Here is an 8,818-nt window from a genome sequence, read left to right as displayed (position 1 = left end):
TTTTTTTTTTTTTAAAGATTTATTTATTTATTTGACAGAGACACAGCGAGAGAGGGAACACAAGCAGGGGGAGGGGGAGAGGGAGAAGCAGGCTCCCCGCAGAGCAGGGAGCCCGATGTGGGACTCGATCCCGGGACTCCAGGATCATGACCTGAGCCGAAGGCAGACGCTTAACGACTGAGCCACCCAGGCGCCCTATATGATATCTTTTGTACTCCCAAACTCAAGTACTAAGCCTGGAACATGTTAGACATCAGTAAATTTCTCATGAATAGACTTGCTACAACTGAGCTAATAATATCTGCAGACAAAAGCATCAGGGAAGGGGGTACCACCTTTCCCAGCATCTTACCATGACAATGTATCACATACCCAGCTCCCCATCCCCCTCCAAACCAGCTCATGGATAGGAGTGCTACTCCAGGAATCCTATTTATTCACATATCATTCATTTAGCCATTCCAGAAAGTATCAGTTGCCCAGTGCTACTTACAAGTATGGCATGCAAAAGATGAATCATCTTAGACCTGCCCTTTAAGAGACTACAGTAAACAGGAAAAAAAAAAAAAGAATACATGTCCATTAACAACCTCTGTAGAGTTAAAATGTGACAAGTAGCTCAGTTACCATGCTCTGAAACTTCAAAGCAGGGAGAGATTATGTCCAGCTGGAATAACTGAGAAGGCTTTGTGAAAGAAGTGGCATTTGAAGAGGGTCCTGAGAAGGGGCATTAAGACAGGAGAGGAGTGCTTTTCAGGAAACAATGATTCAAGACATGGAGGTAGAAAAGGGATGGAGGCCTCTGGGGAATAGTGAACACATCAGTTTGACTGACTGTGATAGGAAATAAAGTTGGAAAGGCAAAGTCAGGTCAGACAGTACAGCACACCAAATACTCAGCTGAGTTTAGACTAAACTCTGCAGGGAATGGGAAGCCACTGAAGATTTTGAGCAACGGAGTGTCACAAATATGAATCTGGCCGTTAGATGTAAGACTGAAGTGGGGGGGCGCCTGGGTGGCTCAGTCGGTTGGGTGACTGCCTTCGGCTCAGGTCATGATCCTGGAGTCCCGGGATCGAGTCCCGCATCGGGCTCCCTACTCAGCGGGGGGTCTGCTTCTCCCTCTGACCCTCCTCCCTCTCACGCTCTCTGTCTCTCATTCTCTCTGTCTCAAATAAGTAAATAAAATCTTTAAAAAAAAAAAAAAGACTGAAGTGGGGAGCCTTAGTAGGCTCCATTCCAGTGTCCAATTCTACAAACATTCACTGATGCCCACTAAGTGCTAGGTGCTCAAGAAGTAAATGTGAATAAACAGATGTTTTTATCCAAGATGCTCAGTCTGCAGAGGTGACAGACATAGACACAAATAACCACACCTTCTTAAGTTAGTCATAAAAACACCAGAGGAGCGGGCGCCTGGGTGGCTCAGTTGGTTAAGCGACTGCCTTCGGCTCAGGTCATGATCCTGGAGTCCCGGGATCGAGTCCCGCATCGGGCTCCCTGCTGGGCGGGGAGTCTGCTTTTCCCTCTGACCCTCTCCCCTCTCATGCTGTTTCTCTCTCTCTCTCTCTCTCTCAAATAAATAAATAAATAAAATCTTTAAAAAAAAACAAAAAACAAAAAAAAAAAACACCAGAGGAGCCCAAAGCCTTAAAGGACTAACTCTACCTACAGGATTAGGAAAGGCATCATGAGATGATATCTGAACTAATCATGAAAAATGAACAGAACTACATAAATAATACAGACATGTGAATAAAGACCAGAGGGACTATAAAAAGATGAAAAGAAATAGGTGTATTATGGATGGTTTGATTTCATTTTTTGATTTCCTCAAAAATTTTTGTCATATGGATTTCAGAAACAAAACAAAAACAAAAAGTAGACTATAGGGGAAGAGTATAGAAGAGAGGGTTAGTATTTAATGCAGAGGAAAGACTGTGGCCAAAGGAACACAATTTGAGGTAATAGTAATAGCAGCTAAGACCTTAATACTTCCCAAGCAGTATGTTAAGTATTTTATATGCATTATCTCGTTTAATCTTATAAAACCATTCTGTGAGGTAGGTTCTATTTATTAACATCCCCATTCTAGAAACGAGAAAACTGAGGCATAAGAAGCTAGGTAAGACCACATAGTAGAAAGCGAAAAGAGCCAGAAATCAAACTCAGATGGTCTAATTCCAGAGCCCACAGTTTTAATCAGTAGATCACCCAGAAGGGTCATCTAGAATGACTCTAGAGAAAAATGGATATGGGGGTGGGAGGAGAAGGTAGAGCAGAGAAGAATGATCAGAGATGAAGCTGGAAAGTTAGACCGGCATCAACATGCAGAAGTCTTACAGTAGTTTGATCTCCTTTCTATATACAACCAAGAACTTTTGATCTGTTTCCTGCTGGTTCTATCTTCATTACATTCCCAGAATCTGACCATTTCTGGTCACTCATTGCCACCACTTTGGCCCAAGCCACCATCATCTCTCCTGTGATTTACTCTAATATTGTCTTAATACATCTCTGCTTTTACTCTCACTCCCCTAGAGTCTATTTTTAACAAGCAACCAAAATAATCCTTTTAAAATACGTTACAGAATGTCTCTCCTCTGCAAAATCCAGTAATGGCTTCCCATTTCCCCCAGAGTAGCAAGACTCCAGCAACAGCTTTCACGGATCCACTTGCTCTGCTTCCCTCCCCATGACCTCTGACCTTATCTAAGTTTTCACCTTACTCACTCCCCCCAACACTGACATCTGCGTGCATGTCAAACATGCTCCTGCCTTAGGGCCTTGCTCTAGCTGTCCCCGCTGACTGAAACATACATCCACTTGAAAAATTCCTGCAACTCCTTCAAATCACTGTTCAAATGCTACTTTCTTATTGAGATCTATCTTTAATACTAACCTCTCTCCCTCATGTGTCCCTTACCTCTGCCTGCTCTCTCTATACCCCTTACTCTGATCTTTTTCTTTTTTTATTGCACCTTATCACATTCTAACATATTAGATAGTTTATGTATTGTTTATTACCTGTGTTCCTCTGATAGAATATAAGCTCCTAGAGAGCAGGAATCTTTCTTTACTGATGTAGCCCAAGCACCTAGAAAAGTATCCAAGTAGGTTCTCAATGGAAACTGACAATAGGAATAAACTGCAAAGTGACATATAAAGGGAAAAATAGGGGCGCATGGGTGGCTCAGTTTGTTGAGCAGCTGCCTTCAGCTCAGGTCATGATCTCGGGAGTCCTGGAATCAAGCCCTGCATCGGGCTCCCTGTTCAACGGGGAGTCTGCTTCTCCCTCTCCCTCTGTTCCTCCCCCCTCCTCATACTCTCTCTCAAATAAAATCTTTAAAAAAGGGGGGGAAATAATATATATTTGTATAAATAGATTTTAAGAGAATTAATGAATACCTAATCTAGTCCTATTGTTTTAGGAGAAACTATAATTTTATTTTTCTGAATCTATTAGTTCTATAGCTATATTGAATTTCTTTAATTCACACACTTTGTTAAAATTGCAATAAACTGAAGTAACTTAGCCCCCGCCCCAAATCTAAAGGATACTAAACATTATTTACATTGCCCAAGTTCTTTTCTATTTATCAAACCAATAAATATTTGGGATGCTGTACACTGTTACCTACTGCTGCACAACAAATAATCCCAAAACTTAGTTGCTTAAAACAATAAGATACACTTATTATCTCACAGTTTCTATGGTTCAGGAATTTAAGAGTGGCTTAATTGGAAAGTTCTGACTCAGGGTCTCTCATGATACTGGAGTCAAGATGCAGGCTGGGGCTACAGTCAACTGAAGGCTTGACTGAAGCTGAAAGCCCACCTCCAAAATGGCTCACTCAATGGCTGGTGAGCTGATGCTGGTTGTTCGAAGGAAGCCTCAGCTGCTTCCCAAGTGGACTCTCCAAAGAACCTTGAATATCTTTACATGGTGGCTGGCTCCTCCAGAGTGGGAAACCCAAGAGAGAGCAAGGTAGAAGCGGCTGTTTTTTTATGACTTAGCCCTGTAAGTCATACATTATTACTTCCCCATATTCCATTGGTCCTATAGTCCAACCCTGAGGAAATGTGTGAGAGGATGGGCATGAATACCAAGAGGTGAGGATCAGTGGGGGCCATCTTAGAGGCTACTGCAAGTTATAACCAGTATTTGCATAATATTTTGTGTTCAGCTTTTTTTTTTTTTCAGTTTATACATTATTTCTATTAACGGAGCTTACACACTTCTTGTTTTAGGAACTACATGTTATTCCAATGAGATTAACTCTAAAAAATTAAAAACAGTATAGACTTTTAATTTCTCTGAAAATAATCATATCCCACCACTTGATGCTTTCCATTTTTTTCTATTATAGTCCTGATTTTTTTTTTAGATTTTAAAAAAATTTTTATTTATTTATTTGACAGAGAGAGACACAGCAAGAGAAGGAACACAAGCAGGGAGTAGTGGGAGAGGGAGAAGCAGGCTTCCCGCTGAGCAGGAAGCCTGATGTGGGGGCTCGATCCCAGGACCCTGGGATCATGACCTGAGCCAAAGGCAGACACTTAATGACTGAGCCACCCAGGCACCCTCCTCCTGATATTTTTTAAAAAGATTTTACTTATTTATTTATTTGAGAGAGAGTGAGCGAGTGAACATGAGTGTGGGGGAGGGGCAGAGGGAGAGAATCTTAAGCAGACTCCACTCTGAGTGTGAAGCCTGATGTGGGGCTTGATCTCAGTACCCTGAGATCATGACCTGAGCCGAAACCAAGAGTCAGACGTTTAACCAACTGAGCCACCCAGGCACCCTGAGTCCCAATATTTTATTTAAGGAGAAGCATTAAAGTCAGAAAAACTACAACTCATACAATATCCTGCTTGTTCCTAGGGTGAAAGGAATGTAAATACTTCAAAAACGTCAGATATATTTAGGAAAGAGTAAGGGAGAAAATAAACGAGTCACTATATTTGTTACAATTATAAGCATCCATTAATAACTGAATAATAAACCTAACAGTGAAATGAAATGCTAAGTCAAGGAAGGTATAGAGTGAAAATATTTATATTAACAGAATAGCAACTTTCTTCATGCTATATATAGAAAGAAGATGTCCAATCAGACAACAGTAGCATTAATACTTAGGTACCGAAGAGATATTTGGTAGAAAGGGAGAAGACTGACAACTGGCACAGATATGAAAACCACTGAAAAACTCTGTAACAAGCATTTTTCTTTTTCTTTTTTTTTTTTTTAAAGATTTTATTTATTCATCTGAGAGAGAGAGAATGAGAGAGAGGAGGGAGGGTCAGAGGGAGAAATAGACTCCCTGCCTAGCAGGGAGCCCAATGCAGGACTCGATCCAGGGACTCCAGGATCATGACCCGAGCCGAAGGCAGTTGCTTAACCAACTAAGCCACCCAGGCGCCCGCATTTTTCAATCATCAACAAAATAAAAAAGAATTATTAAATAATCAACTTGTTTTAGAACGCTGCCAAAGAGCTGTAATAAGACTTATAAGCATGGAAACTACAAGGGGAGAGATTGAATGGGAAGAACTTCCCAACAGTAGGAGTTGTTGCGCTGGTGGTGAGGAGAGGATTCTTGCCCCAAGGGCCCAGCTCAAGTCTGACTACGTTGTCCCTGGTGGATTCACAAATCAGAAGGCTGGTTGAATGAGATCTCTTTTAAGGTCTCTCCAACCCTAAGAGCAAACACCCCCAATAAAGGAATTAGAATTGATACATTGGTAGTTAACAACAAATATAAAATCTTCCCTATAAACAGATCACTTCTTTCTGTACTTTATTCCATTTTAATCAAAACATCATTAGACAAGTGTCAAAAAGGCCGATTCTATACAATGAAACCATTTGGGTGTTATACCAAAATGAGATCAGGCAGTGCCTGACTTCATTCTTCATTGTTTCAGGCTTGACTTAGCTACAGTACCCACTGCCTGGGGAAAGCTGCTGCTCTTGCTGCCCCTCTCTTCACAAGGCACAAGGCCTTTTCCTACCCATCCATTAAGAGTGAAAAACCTTTAGACAGGAAGCTACTACCAGTCAGGAGAGGGTTAATATTGCTCCAGTGAGCAAATATAATAAAAACCTAAGGTGATAAACTATTTCTGCCTTCAAACCCACATCCATTGTGGGAGGCATTTATGTGCAGAAGAGTAATTACAAGGATCAATGCCCTTTGTCACTGTTTACACTGGAATTTGTGGGAAGAGAAGTGAAAACCTATTTTCTTTCTTGATATCAAATGAAAAGTATCTACTGCTTCAAATATGTTATATCAAAATGACAAAATGAGAAAGACTGAAATATTACGATGATACCTGATATATAAAGGAATAGGGCTGCCACATAAGTACCTTTCTTCAAATGTGTTTAAGATGCTTCCCCTTTAAATAATGTAACATTTTTATTTTAACAATGTTGGCTACAAATATTTCTGAAGTGACTTATGATTCAGGGTCATGATTATGATCATCAGTTATATTTTTCTGCAAACCTGGGATGCCTCTAAGGGCTACACAGTTCTATAGGACTGTTTGCCTGTCTGCCATCAAATGGTCCCAGATTGCTATGCTTTTTGAACTAGTCTTCCCTGACATCATGCTGTGTATCACTGATGAGTGTTGTTATATACAGAATTCCTTCAATAAGCTGCCATCACGGTAATTTTTTTAAATCTTTAAAATCAATGGGATGTAAATCAGAAAGCCATAATTATTAGATTTTTATGTCAACTCATGCAAATGAGAGCCTCTCCAAAATGATAAGGGTTGTAGACCTTGAGACAGGTCTTTTAGTGGCTCAGAGATTGAGCTCTCAGGAATAAGAAAGCAGAATGTGCAGAAATCTGACCTATGGAAAAGTGGGGTATTATTTTATATTGGCTACTTACCAATATTTTCTTTTTCTTCTGGGCATTCCCCTTTCTTTCCTTCAACTAATGTGCCATTTTTTCAACCTATAGAAGATGGACATGGATAATCATAAGAGCAAAGTTCTCTCTTTTCTCTCTTGTCAGTAAGCTTATTTTTGAGGTGATAATTTTTTTTCATATTCATTTCTAATCTGCTCAATCTTTGGAAACCAGATCACCACGCTCATCTCCTGACTTGCAGTCTAGTACTCTTGGGCTCTTTCTCCTTTTCCATACTTTCTTCTCATTCAAACTACGAATATAGCCACTCTTACAAAATCACTTGTTTATAAAATCAGCAACAGCAAAGGGAGGCAAGTCACACTCCCTCTAAAAGCTAGTGTATATTTTGTATAAATGTATGTGTGTAAATGTATGGGGGGCAGTGACTAAGGAGCTGATCCATAAACAAAGTGGATAAAATCTAGTTTATGCACTTAGTGGGGTCTTTTTTTTTTTTTTTTTTGCTGTAAAGAACTCCTCTAATAAGGTGTATGTTCCACAGTGTGATCAAGAGGGGCCATTTACTATTACATGTATGAGTGCATGGTTAAAAGGGACCAAGCCAATCCTAGTCCAAGGTACATATCCACAACAACTGAAGATAAGGACTCAAAAAAATATTTCTACACCGATGTTCATTACAGCATTATTCACAACAACCAGAGGTGGAAACAACTGAAGTGTCCATCAATAGATATGCAACAAAATATGATACATATATTCAATAAATATTATTCAGCTATAAAAAGGAATGAAGTTCTGGTGTGCCTAGCTGGCTCAGCTGGAAGAGCATGTGACTCCTGATCTCAGGGTCATGAGTTCAAGCCCCACACTGGAGACTGTGTAAATTAAAAAAAGAACAGAAATGAAGTTCTAACACATGCTACAGTATGGATGAACCTTGAAAACATTACGCTAAGTGAAATAAGCTGGATACAAAAAGATATATATGATTCCACTTACATGAAATGTCTAGAATAGGTAAATTCATAGAGACAGAAAGTAGATTAGAGGTTAGCAGGGGGTAGGGGAGTAGAGGAGAATGGGAGTTATTGCTTAACAGGTCCAGAGTTTCTGTTTGAGGTGATGACAGAGTTTTGGAAATAGATAGTAGTGATGGTTATAAAACAGTGAATATAATTAATACTATTGAACTGTGCACTTAGAATGGTTAAAATGGCAATTTTTATGTTATATATTTTACCACAGTAAAACATTTTTTTAAAAAGCAGATGCAGGGGGTTACCTGGGTGGCTCAGGAAAGTAAGAAAGAAAGTGCAGATGGAACCAAATGTAAGATCCTAAGAGGAAAAACTTTGGCTATGATTTTTTTTTTTTTAAGATTTTATTTATTCATTTGAGACAGAAAGAGAGAGAGCATGAGCAGTGGGAGAGGCAGAAGCAGGCTTCCCACTGAGCCAGGAGCCCGATGTGGGGCTCGATCCCAGGACCCCGGGATCATGACCTGAGCCAAAGGCAGATGCCCAACCATCTGAGCCACCCAGGCACCCCTATGATTTCAATAAAACAAAAGTCATGGCAACATTTCATCCTTTGGATATCTCACCCGTACACAGCCAATTACGATTTAAATTCTGAAGGGTAGTACTGATACTCAGAAAATATCTTTAAGCATTTGAATTTATACAGTATCTTCCATTCTCCCAGAAAGTTAAACCTACCTATGCAACATAAATCTGAAAATTATACATCCAAGAGAGAATTCAAACAAGGTTAGAAATTCTAACTACACGGCCCCCAAAGCAAACATTTTCAAGACATTTTGTTAACTACAACTTAAACACCTTCCCAGTATGCCCTTGGAAACCAAGAATGCAATGAGTGATATCTACCTCTAAGCATGCAATCTTGACAGTTCTATT

General features: G+C 39.9%; 1 long non-coding RNA gene across 1 annotated transcript in view; it reads right to left on the bottom strand.

Annotated features, from left to right (window-relative positions):
* Positions 1–2,851: 2,851 nt before the first annotated feature.
* Positions 2,852–8,818, bottom strand: part of LOC145723390 (uncharacterized) — a 12,930-nt gene continuing 6,963 nt past the window's right edge. The window contains exons 4-5 of the long non-coding RNA XR_014148357.1: positions 6,912–6,977; positions 2,852–5,700 (exon numbers count right to left, since the gene is read on the bottom strand). This is a non-coding gene — a long non-coding RNA (uncharacterized LOC145723390). The remainder of the gene's footprint in view (positions 5,701–6,911; positions 6,978–8,818) is intronic.

The sequence above is a fragment of the Leptonychotes weddellii genome, chromosome 9 (genome assembly GCF_054177405.1).
Source record: "Leptonychotes weddellii isolate Sample4059 chromosome 9, ASM5417740v2, whole genome shotgun sequence".
Lineage (NCBI taxonomy): Eukaryota > Metazoa > Chordata > Mammalia > Carnivora > Phocidae > Leptonychotes > Leptonychotes weddellii.
Note: the sequence above shows the minus strand (reverse complement) of the source record. Positions and strands in the feature narration are given on the sequence as shown.